Here is a 5,877-nt window from a genome sequence, read left to right as displayed (position 1 = left end):
ACAGCCGGCCGGAAGCCGCGGGGCTCAAGCAGCACACGCTGCCGGAAGCTGATCCGCCACTCTGAGTGCCCGGCGGAAACAGGAGCCGCGATCTTGCCGGCTGTTAGGCTTCAGAGAGGAGTAGGGCAGGGCCACAGAGGGGCGGGGCTGCGGTGCAGACGGCGGGGTCATGGGGCGCCTGGTCCCGCCTTCGGCCCCGCCCCGCCGCTCGCGGCAGGAGTGGTTAATCGCAGCCTCAGTGTGATCTGGGGAATGATGGGTTATAACGCTGTAGGCGATCAGGTATGTTGAAATACACGACTGTGTTTGCTTGTGCCTGTCAAAAATGCCCTCGGGGGAGGAAGAGAGCAGAGGACTGAGGACTGGAGGCACCTCAGAGACATCATGCCAGGACTTATAGGGGCGACTCCACAGCACGGATCTGGACTGGGGCTGGAGAGAAATGTCCCTGGAAGAAGCCCCAGAAGCCAGCTCTCAAATCCGGCACTCCCATCCTGTCTGTGGTCCTGCTATCACTGCCTCCGCAGGGCCAGGGTAGGTGTCTGACCAGTGCCTGCTAGACCAGCTTCTTTTGGCTAGAACCTGTTGCCAGGCTGTGATCAAGACTAATGGAACTGCTGGGGAGGCTTCCTGGAGTGTGGAAAAGGCCGAACCCACCACCCAGTCATATCCCCACCCATCTGGTGGCACCTGCAACTTCTTTAAGGTGTGTCAGGAGACATTTTCTGGTTCTGCAGCTATGCCAGGCCTAAGGAGTGAAAGTGAAAAAGTGTTAGTCGCTCAGTCATGTCCAACTCTTTACGACTCCATGGACTGCAGCCCGCCAGGCTCCTCTGTTCATGGAATTCTCCAGGCAAGAATACTGGACTGGGTAGCCATTCCCTCCTCCAGGGGATCTTCCTGACCCAGGGATTGAAACCAAGTCTCCCACATTGCAGGCAGATTCTTTACCATCTGAGCCACCAGGGAAGCCCTGATCTAAGGAAGACACAGAGTAATGACTGCTGGGTACACTTCGGGCCAGGGTGCATGCAGACACCACGCTAATCCAGCTGGCATCCTGGAACGACCTCCTGGCAGCCAGTGCCGAGACACTGGGAGACACCGGGAGACACCAGGAGAAGCTCTGTTCTATGGATCCCAGCATCACTGGACCTGATCATCAACACTGCATCCAGTCAGGCTTGTTTCCTGAGCCGAGAAGCCTGGGCTTGGCCCCTGGACTGGAGGCCTGCTCCCTTGCCTGACCCCCAGTGGCTGGGTCCCTGGCCAGCTCCAGAAGCCCGCAAGGCAGCCTGCACTTCAGGTTTGCTTTTTGCCCTTTATGTGCAGTTTGTGCTTTCTCAATTAAAGGAAAAGACTGTCCAGCTGCTACAAAATGGATCTGTTAGGAGTTTTTAATCCTGGGGCCCCTTCCCTCTCTGCCTTCATCTTCCTGGGTGACCAGGTCACATCCCAATACCCTGACACTTTCATTGCAGCCTCCACCTCTCTCTGGGTCTCCACCTGAAACTGAGGGAATCTTAAAGTGGGCTTCTTGGTTCCCATCCCAACCTGCCCCACCACCCCGCAGTATATCCCTCTTCAGAAGAAATGGCACTGGCACTCACACAGCCACCCAAACCCCAAACCAGGGTGCCACCTTGGCTTGCATGTCACCTTGCTTGCATGCTGTCCCCCTGTCACATCCAACCCAGCAGCCCCCTTATCAACCCCCCAGGCCCCACTCCCACTGGGCTTCAGCCATGGCTGCCTCACTGGAGCCTCTTGCCCTCTCCCTCCACCCCGGCCAGGATGGAGCCCCTTCAGGTTTACAGCAGCCCTTGCCTCCACAGAGGGGCCGTGGCCATGGTCACCCTGGAAAGCCTACCCTCAGCTTTGCTCTTCCCAGGACGCCCCCCTCCCTCAGCAGCTCTGCCCTTCCCAGCGCTGAGCCAGCCGCAGCTCCTCTGTTCCCTCTGCCGAGGGCCTCCCAGCGGGACCTCGCGGTCTTGATGGTCCCTGGACAGACCCTGCGCCTCGTGCTGGAGGCGCTAGTTAATTCTTCTGTCCAGCGAGGGCGCCCACGGCCCGCGTGTGTTTCTCGGGAGGAGTTGGGGCGCGGCGGGCGCTGACGCGGAGATGCTGGGGGTGAGGGGATGGGTGGATCCCAGCACGGGCCCTTCCTAGGCCCCCCGAGTGCCTTTAGCCTCCGCAGGGTGCAGTCCTCCGAGCGGGTCCGGGAGTCGCATGCAGTCGTGGAAGGATGGCTTCCGGGAAAGCCTCGGAGCAAACACTCCGCAGTCCATCCTTGTCCACCAGGTCCTTCGGGGCCCGCCGCAAGGACTTCCTGATGACCTCCAGGCCCTAGCTCTGCCCTCGGGTTTCCCAAACCCCACTGGGCTGCGCGTGAGAGCGGACGGCGACCTGCGAACAGCCGGGCTGCAGATGCCAGGCTCTGACCCGCTGCCCCTCCCAGCACCTAGCTCCCGGCGGCGTGAGCACCGCCCTGGCCAGCGACCTTACTGGGACGTGGAGCCGGAGGGCCCAATGCATCTGGACGCTGCCTGGCCAGTGCCCTGTCCCCATGTATCTCCACGTGCCCCGTGTCAGGTCGTCCGTCCTGGGTGGGCCTACTGCACCAGCTCCCCGCGTGAATCCAGATAAGCCTATCTTAGTCCTGCTCAGCCCCGGGATGCGTCCTCTCTGCCCCGGCCACACTCCTCTCCGCTCAGCCCCCGCCTGGCTTCTCCTCCGAGAGGAGGCCCGGTTCATGTGCCCGGGGGAGGTGGCCAGTTTCGGAGGTGACCTGAGCAAGGTAGGAGCCTGGCTCCCCATCACTACACTGGGTTGCTGTAGGGGTTCTTTGAGGCCGACAGGTAAAGCACCAGGAAGCACCTGTGGGTGGCTGGTGCTCAGATTGCAGGGGCCGCGAGCCGGTGCGGAGCGCACGCGGCGGAGCGTGCGGCTCAGGGTCTGATTGTCTGCACCCGGCAGGTCGCCCCGCGGCAGGCGGAGGCTCCGCGCGCGGGCCTGGGGACTCTTGAGCCAGGCGGGAGCAAAGAAAAAAAAAAGTCGCGAGTGGACCGCAGACCTTCCTGCCCTGCCCCGAGGGCCCCTAAGGAAGGGGTTCCGGAAGGAGGCTCCAGGGTCCCAGGGCTTGCGGCTGAGACCCGCCCAGACTGCGGAGGAGTGGCTCCGCCCACAGGCTACAGACTGCTAGACTGAGGCCGGTATTGGAGTTGAAAACGGTCGTTTTGGATCTCTGTGGGGCCATTTGTCGTCTGAGCGTCCCTGAAAGAGGACGAACCCCTCTTGGCCGGGGCCCCACCGGTGCGCCTCTGCGGGCGGCCACCGCGGGCTAGTGGGTCCTGTCCGTCCACGCCCAGCAACGCGACAGGAAGGTCTGGTGAAACTATGGGGGTTGTGGAGTTGCTGCACTGGGAAACTCTTGGGGTAAAATAGTATGCCCTAAATGTGGTCGCCGGGGTGATCGGAAGGAAGTGGAGAGGGAGGGGCGAGAGGATGAGGCGGGCAGTAGGTTTCCCAGGTCGGGATTTCCCACTTGACTCCGCGGGGGCCCTGGCCCGTCGCACTCCTGGCCCGTCACCCCCCAGGCGCTGCTTCCAGCTCGGCTCATTTTCCTGCTTCCAGCCCTCCCCCAGCTAGGAAGAGAGCCCGCTGATGGGGGAGCCGGTGGGTCCCTTGGTTTGTGTTTTTCCGCTTCGTTAACTTGATTTATAGTTGCATGCTTTTCTGATTATAAAATTAATACGTGGCTCTCATAGACAATTTGGAGAATACAGAAATCCGTTTCTAAAGTGAAAACCCCTTTAATCCCATTTCCCAGAAGTGCCCCATAGTGTTCAGGCGCCTGCAGCCTCTTTCCTCTCCTGCCCTCACCCGCACGGGTCGTGCAGCCTTAGTCAATAGGAATTTTGATAATTGCTGAAGTTTGTAAGGGATTACATCTCCCTGGTACCCACCCAGCACGTAGCCCAGGGTCACCTGCTGGCTTGTCAGCCAGGCCGGCCTCCCACCCACGTGATTCTTAGGGTCATTCCCTGCATGACGGTGCCACACCCAGATCTAGGCAAATGTTCCTTCCCTGTTTGCCCTCTGCCTCACCCCAGCGGTGGCCGGCTTCTGGGTGTCACGCTCTCCACTCCTCCCCTCTGCCCTGACTCCCTCAGCAGCCTGGCTGGGCTGGGACCTGGCCTTGGCCCTGACCTCGCCCAGCCTCCATGTTCCTAGGTTCTGCTGAGAGCTTCCTGAACTTCATCCCAGCTTCCTGAGAGGGGGACCCCCACCCTCATTTTACAGATTGAAAAGGGCACCTTCGAGGAACTGGCCTAAGACACTGCAGCTACTTGCCCGGGGGCAGGGGTAGTATACCTGGTCCTCCACCCCAGCCCCCCCACCCCAAGCCCCCCACTGCTCACTCACCCTGCCCCTCTGGGTGCCAGCAGCGAGGCTGACCCATGGAGCCCATGGGGCTAGTTCCTTGAGCAAGAAAATGCAAGTGGGAGAAGCCAAAAGCAGACTCCCCCCTCGCCACCCCCTACCCCGCCACCCTGAGCTGCAGAGGCTTCCCAGTAATGGAGGGTGCGAGATCTTTCTGGAGAGGTCCTTCTGGGCTAAGAGGCTGCCACTGGGCTGGCACCTAGAACCAGAGGGGAGGGAGGAGGAGGGGGAGGAAAGGAGGAGGGAGGAGGTGTGCAGAGGGGGCACATGGCTGCTTCATGGAAGATGCCTGCAAGGGTGCCAGGGGAGCCCAGTGGGCCAGGCACAGCAACACCCACCTTCGGGGTTCAGTGGGAACTGGGGAGCAGCGAGGTGCTGCAGTGGAGGAAGAGCTGTGTGTGTGCTCAGTCATGTCCGACTCTTTGTGACCCCATGGACGGTAGCCTGCCAGGCTCCTCTGTCCACAGAATTCTCCAGGCAAGAAGAATACTGGAGAGGGTTGCTGTTTCCTCCTACAGGGTATCTTCCCGACCCAGGGATCAAACCCTTGTTTCCTGTGTCTCCTGCATGGGCAGGTGGATTCTTTACCACTAGTGCACCCTGGGAAGTTCTGGGAGGAAGAGGAGGAGTCTTGAAATGACAAGGAAAGCCAAGAGAGGTTTCCAAGACAGAAACGACCCTTAGGCTCTGTTCCCACCTCTCCTTCCTCCCCAGTGCCTAGCATCTTCCCAGGCAAGCCTGCATGGCATGGGGGCTAAGGGTCCCACTTGGGCTTGCCTCCCCCGATGACCTGCCACTAGGTTGTGTTACACGGACACCGGGCCCCACACTGAGTCTGACCCTGTGGGTTGGACATGGATCCATTGCATTCCCAACAGGCACCTAGATGCTCCTTCCCCCGCCCCTCGCCCCAGTGTCCTCACTCCCAGAGAACTGCTGGTCTCTAGTGAGTTCTGGGGACCCTAACCCACAAACTGGCCCTCTGCCTGTTTTTAAACCCAGTTGCTTCTTCACAGCACGATGGGCTGTGACTATCACACCACAGGTCACATGGCCAGCCACACCAGAAATAGGTGCTGTCTGCTCTTCCCAGGAAAGTTTGCCCCTCGCCAACCCCAGCAGACCCACTGCACTTCCTCTGTGACCATGTGGCTCACAACCCCATGCTGGGTGACAGCACTGTGGTCAGTGTTTTCATTGGTGGGCAAGGGTCTGGCTTCAAGTCCGAGTCCCAGGCCACACACCCAAGCCATTGCCCTTCACCTCTACACAACCAACGCGACACCTGCCTCTAAAGTGCCACCTGGGTCCAGAGGAAGGGACAGCTCCTGACCAGTTAGGGACACAGCAGGGATGAGATGTCCACAGGCCAGCAGCATTTAGGTGGGACCCTTCAGGATGGAATGTGTGGGTGGGTGGGTGGGAGGTGGCCTC

The 5,877-nt window shown here is 60.4% G+C and overlaps 1 protein-coding gene across 11 annotated transcripts in view; it reads left to right on the top strand.

The window, feature by feature from the left end:
• ITGB2 (integrin subunit beta 2) overlaps positions 1–5,877 on the top strand; it is a 51,305-nt gene that overhangs the window by 712 nt on the left and 44,716 nt on the right. For 4 of the 11 annotated variants that reach the window (XM_081570149.1, XM_081570136.1, XM_081570140.1 and 1 more), the window contains exon 1: positions 3,201–3,383. The exons of 5 other annotated variants lie outside the window; for them this stretch is intronic. The gene's annotated coding sequence lies outside the window, so the exon portion shown is untranslated. Of the gene's footprint in view, positions 1–192; positions 1,307–3,200; positions 3,384–5,877 lie in introns of those variants that run through there. 2 more of the 11 variants (XM_081570148.1, XM_081570142.1) reach the window with 2 other exon arrangements.

The sequence above is a fragment of the Giraffa tippelskirchi genome, chromosome 2, assembly GCF_054371585.1.
Source record: "Giraffa tippelskirchi isolate mGirTip1 chromosome 2, T2T-mGirTip1v1.2.pri, whole genome shotgun sequence".
Lineage (NCBI taxonomy): Eukaryota > Metazoa > Chordata > Mammalia > Artiodactyla > Giraffidae > Giraffa > Giraffa tippelskirchi.
This window is presented reverse-complemented; position numbering and strand designations above follow the sequence as displayed.